This window comes from Pinus tabuliformis, chromosome 2_1 (assembly GCF_031772625.1).
Source record: "Pinus tabuliformis cultivar Carrire ecotype Pingquan chromosome 2_1, CPIR1, whole genome shotgun sequence".
Lineage (NCBI taxonomy): Eukaryota > Viridiplantae > Streptophyta > Pinopsida > Pinales > Pinaceae > Pinus > Pinus tabuliformis.
Window position 1 is genome coordinate 610967311 of NC_142299.1, and position 12111 is coordinate 610979421.

Consider the following 12111-nt stretch of genomic DNA (forward strand, 5'->3'; position numbering starts at 1 on the left):
CTCCCCAAATCTCCCACCCCTTCTATCCCACTCCCATCACCCCCCCTACTACCCCTTCTCTCTCTACCTCCATCCCTCCCTCTCCATCTCCCTCTCTCTCTCTCTCTCTCTCTCTCTCTCTCTCTCTCTCTCTCTCTCTCTCTCTCCCCCTCCCCCTTGCCCCCCTCTCTCTCTCTCTCCCTTCCCCCCTCTCTCTCCCCCTTCCCCTCTCCCTGATCATATCCTCCTCTCTCTCTCTCCCCACTTCCCTTCCCTACCACCCCTTCTCTCTTCCTGTCCCTCCCCATCATTATCTCCCTCTCTCTCCCCATCCCTCCCCCTTTGTCCATCCCTCCCTTCCTTTCTCCCTCTCCCTCTCCCTCACTCTCACCCTTCGTTGCCTCTTCCCCTTTTCCTCTCCCTCACTCTACCCCTCCCTTGCCCCTCCCCCTCTTCCTCTATCTCTACCTCTCCCTCTCCTACTCTCTTCCCCTCCCCCAATCCCCCTTCCACTCTCTCTCCCTCTCCCCCTCTCACTCTCTCTCTCCCCTTCCCCCTCCCCTCTTTGTTTCCCTCCCTGTCTCTCCCCCCACCTATCTCTACCTCCCCATCTCCTTCACCCTATCCTCCTCTCGCCCCCATCACCCACTCCTTCTCTCCCTACCATCACTCCCCCTACCACCCCTTCTCCCTCCCTCTCCCTCCCCCTCTCTCCCCCCACCTATCTCTACCTCCCCCTCTCCCTCACCCTATCCTCCTCTCTCCCCCATCTCCCACCCCTTCTCTCCCCCTCCCATCACTCCCACTACCACCCCTTCTCTCTCTGCATCCCTCCCTCTCTCCTCTCTCCCTCTCCCTCTCTCTCCCCATCTCTCCCTCTTTGTCTCTCCCTCCCTTCCTCTCTCCTTCTACCTCTCCCTACCTCTCCTCCTCCCTTGCCCCCACCCTTCTTCCTCTTTCTCTACCGTTCCTTCTCCCACTCTCTACCCCTCCCCATATCCCTCTTCCACTTTCTCTCCCTCTCCCTCTCTCCCTCTCCCCCTCCCCCTCTTTGTTCCCCTCCCCCTCTCTCCCCCCACATATCTCTACCTCCCCCTCTCCCTCACCCTATCCTCCTCTCTCCCCAAATCTCCCACCCCTTCTCTCCCCCTCCCATCACTCCTCCTACCACCCCTTCTCTCTCCACCTCCCTCCCTCTCTCTCTCTCTCTCTCTCTCTCTTCTCTCTCTCTCTCTCTATCTATCTATCTCTCTCTCTCTATCTCTCCCACTATCTCCCTATCTCCCCCTCTCCATCTCCCTTCCTCTCTCTGTCTCTCTCCCTTCCCCTCTCCCTGACCCTATCCTCCTCTCTCCCCCATCTCTCTCTCCTCCTCTATCTCCCATCTCCCTCTCCTCCTCTATCCCCCGATCTACCTCTCGTCCTCTCTCTCTCCTTGCTTCTCTTCCCTCCCACCCCTTCTATCTCCTCATTCCTCCCCATCTCTATCTCCCTTTGTCTCCCCAGCACCCCCCTTTGTCTCTCCATCCCTTCCTCTCTCCCTCTCCCTATCTCCCCCTCTCCTCCTCCATTTCCCCTCCCCCTCTCCCTCTTCCCCTCCCACTATCCCTCCTCCACTCTTCCCCTCCCACTATCCCTCCTCCACTCTCTCTTCCTCTCCCCCTCTCGCTCTCTCTCCCCCTCTCTGCCTCCCCCTCTCTGTTCCCCTCCCCCTATCTCCCCCCACCTATCTCCACCTCCCCCTCTCCCTCACCCTATCCTCCTCTCTCCCCCCATTTTCCACCCCTTCTCTCCCCGCCTCCTTCCCTCTTTTGCTCTCCCTCTCCCTCTCTCTCTATCTCTCCCCTATCACCCTATCTCCTCTCTCTCTCTCTCTCTCTCTCTCTCTCTCTCTCTCTCTCTCTCCTTTCCCCTCTCTCTATCTCACTCTCTCTCTCTCCCTCCCCTTGTCTCTCTCTTTATTTTTCCCCCTGCTACCACACCCACACTCCCTCTCTCTCTCTCTGTCCACCTCCTACCACACCCCCACTCCCTCTCTTGCTCCCTCCCCCTCTCTCTCACGCTCTTTACTATCATTGTCTCTCTCGCTCTCATTATCACTATCATATCAACAAACAACCTAATTTAGGATGTCATTTAACAAACAAAAACATAATCATGGGTATCTTAATCCTATCATTTAACATATATAATCCACATCATGTAGCAAACAAAAAGATCTTATGAATTGGAAATGAATAATCATGATATTATTTAAGAAACACAATCATTATATCATCTACGAAATAATAAAAAAATACATACATAATTTTATACAAATTGAACTTGCAAAAAATATCTACACATATTATCTAATTAGCAAAAACACAACCATCATATCAAATAAACAAACAAAAAATGTTTTCAGTTAAAAAAATGTTTTTTTAAGCCTCTTTTCACATTTAAATAAACAAACACATACATTTAGCATGTCTTATAAAAATAAAACAATTCTACTCATAAATAAATTATTTTATATCATCCAATTTGCAAAAAATAAATAATTTAATATAATTTAATATTGAATAAGTTAAATATTTACTTTACACTAATGGAAATCTTCCCCAAAAATATAAATGAAGTAAAACCTAGAATATTGAAAATGTTATGGAAGAAGAGGCATTGGATCTTTTTAAGAAAGCAATGGATGATGATAGTGAGAAGCAACTACTTCGTAACCACTTGAAGAAGATAGTCAAGATATGTGGAGGAGTCCAAAAAATTCATGTCAACTTCTATTTTCCCAAACATCTAAATTGATCAAATTTTTAAAAATACAAATATTTCATTAATTGTAAAATTTAAGAAAATATTTTTAATACACTCTAGGATATGGATATAATAAACAAAAACATATTTTAAAAATAAAATTTCTTTTAAATAAATCATTAAAATACAATAGTGACCAAATAAAATAAGAGAGATCAATAATTATCTAAAATTTCATAAATTGAAACCCGTTAATAATAAATTGCATTCGTTCTATATGCATGCAACTTAACTTACATTACATGTGCAAGGCAATAAATAGATATAGTTTTAAAATCCTATTTATATTCTATTGGATTTTCAATGTTTTATATCAGGTTTTAATTTTGTTTTCCAGCTGTTATCTCTCAGCAAAGCAGTTGAGAGAGACTTTGATCCCCACCCTCTGTTTCCCGAGGATTGGATTGGAAATATGCCAAAATGCTCAGGACGGAAGGATTTTTTAAATTTCCCACTACAAGATTTCCACGAAGAAGACTCAAACACTAGATTTGACAAAGAAGACTCAAACACCGAGAAGCTTTCCCCAGATATTGTGGGAGAAGGAGCGAGCGAGGCTTTATGACAAAGAACATTGCAATAAGATTAATGGAATTTCTTATCAAAACTAAGAAAAAAAATCCAATAATAATATTAGATTATTAATAAGTAATTAATGCCATTAAGGACCAAGAACAAATCTAGAAGATGGAAAGAAAACAAAAAAATTAAGAGGAATTAATGGGATTTCTGAATAACAATTAACATTAAAGATTAGGGACCAAGAAAAAAATTTCGAAAATGGAAAGAAAACAAAAAAGTTAAGAAGAATTAATGGGATTGCTGAATAACAATTAAGATTAAAGCAGATAAGAGATTAATGAGATAGAGAGCAATAACAACAGAGAATAAATATTTGAAAAGATTGGGCCATGCAGGTAGTGAAGGAGGAATTGTAATAGAAACAAAAGACATGAAAATTGGAAATTCTGCTCTAATCTATGCAACCAAAATGGGAGAATAAGTCATGAATATAATTATGAATATAAAATAAATAGAAAAAACATATCTTTCAATCATGGTTGTAACCAATATCACTGTTAACGCTCTCCCGTGTATACCTCCATCCATCCCTGGGTCGACTTCATTCATTCATGACATCGACTTTCATTCGTTCAGGGGGATAGACCCACAGGTATATGAAAGAAGCAATCAATCCAAAAAGAAGCAATCAAATGCAAAAGACAATGAAAGAATCAATCATTGCAAAAGACAATGAAAAGGAAGAGAGATAGAGGATATAAGTGTGTATTTCACATGCCTTTTCTACCCATTACATTGTTTATTTACTAGAGACATCGACTACATGCATCCCCGGGTCGGCTTTCATTCATTCATTCGTTGATCTTCTTGGTCGAATTCAGATTTAAGTAACATCCGTTCTGACAAAACAGAACGATAGACCCATAGGCATAGAGTAACAAAAAAGAAGCACTTCCACTTCAAAGACAATCAAGTATCCTACACAAGACAACGAAGCATTTTACTGCAAATGTAAATGATGAAAGATCTAGGCTCTTCTCCATGAAATGCTACACGGTACAGACACACAACACAAACACAATTTAGATAGAAACAGAGGAAGCAACAGAGAGTTAAAGGAGCGCGTATTTCAAAAAAGCTCTGATCCGTTGAAGGAGCAGATACTAGGCCATCCCTCGTGTATTTCAGAAAAGCTGCGATCCGTTAAAGGAGTGGATCAACGTCTAAACGAAAAAGCCTGAGATTCGTTTCTTGAAATTCTATTGAGATTATTTTCAGGAAGTCATCTATCCACGTAGGGGTAAAAGTGGAAACCAAATCTATCCACGTCGGTGCAAAATTGGAATGTTCAGCTTTCAAATTGAATTTGAATTTAAGACGGAATCTTTGATAGTCGGTAACGTAATCCACGCATTCAATATAATTGACGGTATTTATTTCTTTACATTCAATAACAACTTCATCTATTTCCAGGCGATCGCTCGTGTATTTCAAAAGTGATCCTTAAAGGAGCTGATCAATGCATATAACGAAAAAGCATGAGATGCTTTTCTTGAAATTCTCGTGCAAAGAAGTTGGGTAAAACATTAAGATTATTTTCAAGAGAGCATATCAACGTATATAACGGAAAACCGTGAGATGCTTTTCTTGAAATTATCATGCAAAGCAGTTAGGGTAAAACATTGAGATTCTTTTCATGAAATTCTCTTCACATTCGGTGCAATTTTGGAATGTGGTTGATGTTCTTTGATATTTGGTAAATGGTAAACAGTACGTATTTTATGAAATAATATTGGCACAAGCCTTTTCTGGTCTTATTCTTTTCGAATGTGGTTTTTTCCATTTGAAGTTAAGGTGGAATTTTTAATTCTTCGTAAATACAATATTTTATCTAAGGATTTTGAGGAGAGTGAACTTGGAATGTCTAAGTGGAGATTTTTCATCTCCACATATGCACAACTACTATTAGCTCACTAATGAGGAACCTTAGGGACCTAGCTTACATCATAATTCATCTCCACAGATGCACAATTACTATCAGTTCACTAATGAGGGACCTCAGGGACCTAGCTTACATCGTGACAGGTTACACGTGTGATTCACTAGTGCGAGAAAAAAATCATAGTGTATTCATATTCTAGGAGGCCCGTACAATTGCACAGAATTTGAGTAAATCTGTTGCTTCAATATAACTTCAATATAATATGAAGTCCCCAAAATTGCAAATAATTTCAGTAGAAACCTTTCACAAGTATAATATTAAGTGGGATTTACAAGAAACAAAAACTAGTAAGTCTGCGAAGTTGTGCATAAATTGAGTGGAAAATAGTTATTTCAATATAATATTGAGTAGCATTCACAAGACATAGGAACAAGTAATTTGTATTCATATTTTCTAGCTGCAACTGTATAGGGCCAAGAACTATATTAATTTGTTTTTCTCACTTATAATGTGTATGATTCAATTCTATTGGAAATTGAAACAACTATAAGTTATGTTATCCAAAGTATAACACAGATTAGTTAAATTGTAACATGTGAAAGCTTGTAGAAACATTTAAAATTAAATTTTTCTCTTTCAAATTTGATGAGATATCCAATGTAGTTAATTAAGAGAAAATGAGAGGTATGTTGTTGGACAACAAACAAGCATATTGACTAGATCATGAACTAAGATCATGTAAGACATTTTATGATTAATGTAAGAATGTTTAGTTTTTCTCATGGAAAAAAATAAAAAATAAAAAGTTTCATATAGTTTCAAGAATTATGTTTGCATTTTTTTAGTACTAGAGAATTTAAAATGATGTTGTTTATTAATTAGGTGAACAAAGTATTACTATAATACAACCTCTAATAATTATAATATGTGTCATGATACATTCAAATAAGCTAACATTATATGAAACACATTTATTAATGTAGTTATGTTAGCTAATTAATATAAGTTAAAATTTGTAAGTATTGGTAAGAGTAAACCATTAATATTATTACTCATAGTAAGAATTAATGGTAGTTATCATCATGAAAAAATTGAGATAGCCAAAAAAAAATTATAGTGTAATTAAATTATGTTAGGAAAATTATTTTAAATTTAAATTATTAGAATATATTAAAAAATATTTCTATATAATAAATTAAATTTCTAATATAGTATTACAATATATTAAAAGGAAATAAATATGTATTACAACAAATTACAATGTAGTTGAAGAAATTGAAGGTAGATGTTGAATCATATTAAATAATTTCTTAAATTCAAAAATTTTAATGTAGCGATAATTTTAATATGGTCAATAATAGAAATAATAAATTACAGATTATTGTAAAAATAATAGAATGAGTTCCATGTATTGATCCACCCTTTATTGTACAATTATAAATGAGTAGTTGTTAGTGTTGACAACTAGCAAAACCACATTATTAAATGTGGTTGATATACACAGTAAGCTACAACTTAATATATACTATATTATAAACTTATAATAATATTATAAGCTCACAAAAGATTAGAAAATGCAACATATTATTCATATTATAAACCCAAGGGGTTATAAAGCACAACCAAATTAATAAATGTGGTTAATACACACTGGTAAGCTATACCAATCACATACATAAACATATTAGTAAATGTAGTTGAAATATCCCAATAGGCATTAACTGTATAGATTTAACATCCATATTAATATTGATAATGATAGATAGATATAAATAAAAGTAATATTATAAAAATAATAATTATATTATAGTATATTATTAAAAATAATTGCTATTATTATTATTTATTTTTAAAAATAATTGTTATTATTATTATTTATTTTTTAAACCCTATCATTATTATAAATCCAAGGTATTAATATTATTAACTCTTTGGATTATGAATCCTAATGACTAATATTATAAATCCTATGGATTTTTAAAACCAAACGATTATAAACACTAACGATTATATTGTTAATAAAGGGATCAATAATATAAAACAAATGGATTGATACTATAAACCCAATGGATCAATAAACCCAAAAGATGAACAATATATACCCAAGGGATTATTCATAATAATTTATTTATATATTATATATAAATTTAATATATAAATATTATATATATAAATAAATATATTTAATCGCTACAATAATAAAATGTAAAACTAAACATAATAAACACTTATAAATATATATATTTGAAAAGAATAAAACATCATAGATTAATAATTTTGCTATCATATACTTCTAGACTGTGTTATTTATAATAAAAAATTTGATGCACATTAATAGTAGCATACAAATATAACAAAGAAAAACATATTTGGAGACATATTTTAAATAATAATCTTTATTTCCAATAAATCATCAAAACCAAATATTGATGTTGGTATAGACAACTATCGACTTAAATAAAACATAATAATAATTATCCAATAAATTCTTAAACCAAAACCCTTTTAATAATCACTCTTGTTGGTTCTATATTCATGTTGTCTACCTATAGTTTAGTCTACTGGACGGTAGCATTATGATCTAGTTGGTTGGCACCACATCTCCTTGAATTTATGGTTTACTTTGGAAGGGGTACATTTTATTGATCCTTAGGTTGTGGTGGACAATGGAGGATCTATATTGTGAGTTGGGGTGGATCGATCATTTACTGCGGGGCTGTGTCATTTGAATATAACCTGTGGGAATTGTGAGGGGTGGTTGTACACCATTATCCTTTGGATCAAATTCCACCAAACAAGTGGCTTTCGTAGTCTATATTTGGTTCAGTAGCAGGGAACAAGAAAATATTATTTTTGGTATCTTCACCATACATCACCATAAACCTCGATATATAGTTGATAAATGCATCAGTGGGGCTAACCATGGTCTACCTAGGATTATAGGATGCCCTCCTAAGGAGGCTTTAGGATACAACACTAGGAAGTCAAAAATACACTCCTAAGAGTCCATAAAAATGAAAACATCTTCTAGAATCCATTCTAGTAATATTTTAGATTGATCAACTAGTGCTAACATAGTGGGAGTAGGTATAAGGTTAGTAAGTCCAATAAATTATAGTTCATATTTGGTCATGACATTTATTGTGAAACTCGGGTCAAGAAATGGATTTGGAATAATCATTTTTCCCAATATAAATGGTTATTATTATATTACTAAGGTCATCACACTTATTAGGTGGGGTTTTTCCTAGCATTAGTTATGATAGCATCCCTACAACATTAACAATGGGAGGATTCCTAGTTTTCCAACCAATACTTTTTACACATATCTCCCTTACATTTTTAACACAAATTGAGATGTCCTTGATCGTTCTAAGCAATGGAATACTAAAACAAATATTTTTCAATTATTTCATAAATTCAAACTTAATGTTGAAAATGCAGCAAGAAAAGTCTCTATTTTAATTTTTTCCTTAATTAAAATTGAGGAAATTAGAAATTTCAATTTCAGCAGAATACTTGGAGGTAGTTAACTGAGGTGACATGGCTCTTATCACTCAGTTAACTCAGTAAATTAAAGTTGGAGACACTTGAGTTCAGTTATACATGATTTCGTGTTAATTTGTAGCAACATATTTCAATTAATTTAAGTTATTGTAAGTTTAACTAGTTCTAACCGTTAGAAGAACTAGTGGAGGTCAAGTTTTGAGTGTGGAACTTTTTCCACACTGAGTGATCAACCAGCAAGCTGCCAAAATATGCATGCAAAGAATTCTAGTTACCTAGTTGATATTGGAGTTCAAGGGTAGTGTACTATCAGTTGTAAACTAATCCAAGTTATAGAGGTGGTGCATGCAATCATAGGATTAGCCTATGGTAATTGCACAATTCCTTGGTGTGAAATTCCTTAATAATAGGGTAAATTTCCCAAGGGAACAATGCAAGGAAATAGGAGCTTGGGAAGGCTTGAAATTGGATAAGTATTGGCCAAATTTGGTTAGTTAGGAAGGGGGATAGACTATACTAGTGCAGGGTGTCGTTAGGCTTGAGAAAACATTGTATTTCTTCTCTATTCTCTGATTAATGCAATACAAATAGTAAGGGGTTTTAGGCAGTTGTTTTCCCCTATATAAATCTTTGTGTATATTTGATGTTTCCTTTTGCATGAAAATGATTCTTGTTTTATACGGTGAATTAATTTCTACACTTAACACATGGATCAGTTTTATCTACATAAAATATTTTTTATAAATTAAATAACATATAAATGAAACACATAAAATATTACAGAAACACAAATAAAAAAATCCATAAAAAAAGAGAGAGACAGATATACATGGCTCACCCAATTTGGGGTACGTCGACAGAGAAATAGTTATTCCTTCCTTTTATATAATCTAAAAAAATGAAGGGACAAAACCTTCAAAAAATATGTTGTAATGTCCTCTTCACCATCACACAATATCCTATTTTTTCTCAAATAGAATAATACACAGTCGAAATACAATTCCCTCATAAAAACTGAGGGTTGCCATCTAGGGAAAAAAACCTTAAATTAACATAAATTATATCGTCAAATATTCCACCTAATGAATAACCTAAATTGACTAAAAAATTACATTTTTTTACAAGGAAATTTGTATCTAAATTTATCCACGAGGGTGCTTCCCCAAACCCTCGCGAGAGGGGGGCTAAAATCATGCTAACACCCCCTATGATCCAAACGTGGCTAAAAAGTGACCTCTAAATGAAGAATATAATTAGGCTCCACACCCAACAATCACCCACTGAGAGACTAAACTTTAACACTCCACCACTGCTTCACTTATTGGACAATGCTTCCACCTGGCCTGGTTGTTTCTCATCTTTACCATAATACTTGAAGTTCAATTGAAATTTATTAGAATATCAATTTCTCCTTAGTTACCACCTTTGTTAACATGTATGTAATATTCTGGCTAGTGTGTATCTTTTCCATCTTCAATTTTCCATCTTACAAAACTAACTGTATGAAATGGTAATTGAGCTATCTATTTTTCCTCTTAGAATGAAATGTTGAGTTCTTTGAAACATGAATGAAACTCTAGTTGTCACTGTATAACCTATCAATCTTGTGCTTCTTACCCAGTTGGCCATGTTAATCATTTTTTTAATTAGTCATTTTGAGATTATGGTTTAGATTGAAAGATACCAACATATTTTCATCATCCCAACTACATCAACTAATGGAATTGTAACTACTAACTTTCTTGTATATCTAAATAAGGTGTTTAAACTTTGTTTCAAATAGATTTTTTCCAAGTGATGATTAAAAATTTACCGTGCCTATGCAATTGCATTAAATCATTTATACCTTAATAGTGATTTTTATTTTTTGTATTAAATATAATGTAGAATATATATATTGAATTGTGAGAGAGTATTTTTTTCTTATCACATAGATTGTATTGTGAGACTAGAGATGAATATTCATATTCCCAACAGGATTTGCATTGGAGTAATTATTATCTTGCCCATTTTCTAAATTAGGTGGGACATGGACATGTGGATGACTGGATCCACGTGCATTTTAAATAGGAGTTGCTATTCTCTTTTTGTGTTTCATTAATTTTTTATATTATTTCCCATTCTCTTCAGAATTCGACAATCTTCATCGGCTTCTGAGAATAACATAAAAATTTGGTTAAATATAAAATTTAGATAAGTTAAGTTAATTAGATTGGATTTTAATATTTAAAGAAAATTTGGTTAATATATATTTTGAATCATTTTTTTTACAATATTTTTTTCTCCTCTATCTTTAATTAAATTAAATATAAAATTTAATAAAAATTAAAGTTTAGACAAATTAAATTAATTAATTTAAACTATCACAAAAAATAAACCATATAAATGAAATCAAATTTTTAATTATTCATCAATATTTCAAAAGTGCTTATAGTTTACCCAAAATGATGAACATTTGTTATTATATTATATGGCTTGAACTTGTGAATAATTAAAGTTATATTATGTTTTAATTTAATTATCACACAACATTCACTATTTACATCTGTTCATATTTTTTTATTGAATATATAAATATAAGTGAATGTTGTATTTTTGAAACTTTATACAGATACTTTGGGCTCACAAGAGTGCATCAACATAATACTTTGGGCATACAGCAAGGAGGCAAATGGGATGGGAAACATATCATCAAATATGGGAAGAAAAGAGGTAGAAATATAGATCTACAATGTACCATATTAATTGGGGAAATTCTAGTGGAGTCGGGAAGGTGCTCCAAGTTACCCAAATATGAACGGTCCCTACCTACTAGTCAACCATGAAGCTCATCTCATGGAATGTAAGAGGAATTAATGGTCCCGGGAAGCACAGAATGTTAAAGAACATGATTCAGCAAGAACAACCATACATTGTATTCATGCAAGAAACAAAGTGCAGCACCAGCACAATAGAATCCATATTATCCAAAGCCTGGGTAGGATGTCAAGCGATAACAGTAGATGCAACAGGTGCCTCGGGAGGGTTAGCCATAGCATGGAACACTCAGCATATATCCTTAACAAATTTCCATGCCTCACACTATTTCATTCAAGCAATGTTCCACCTGATCAGTACCAACATACATGGACATTTGACCAATGTTTACCTCCCTTAGGAAAGTACGCAAAAAATTAGGCAATTAGAAACATTGGAGATTCTTAAAGGTCCAAGAACTTATCCACTATGGATCACGGGAGGAGACTTCAATATGATAACAAGGCTGGAGAAAAAATTGGGAGGTAGAAGAAAGTTGGACAAAGAAAGCAATAACTTCAATGATTACATTCAACACAATGGTCTAATAGACTTAC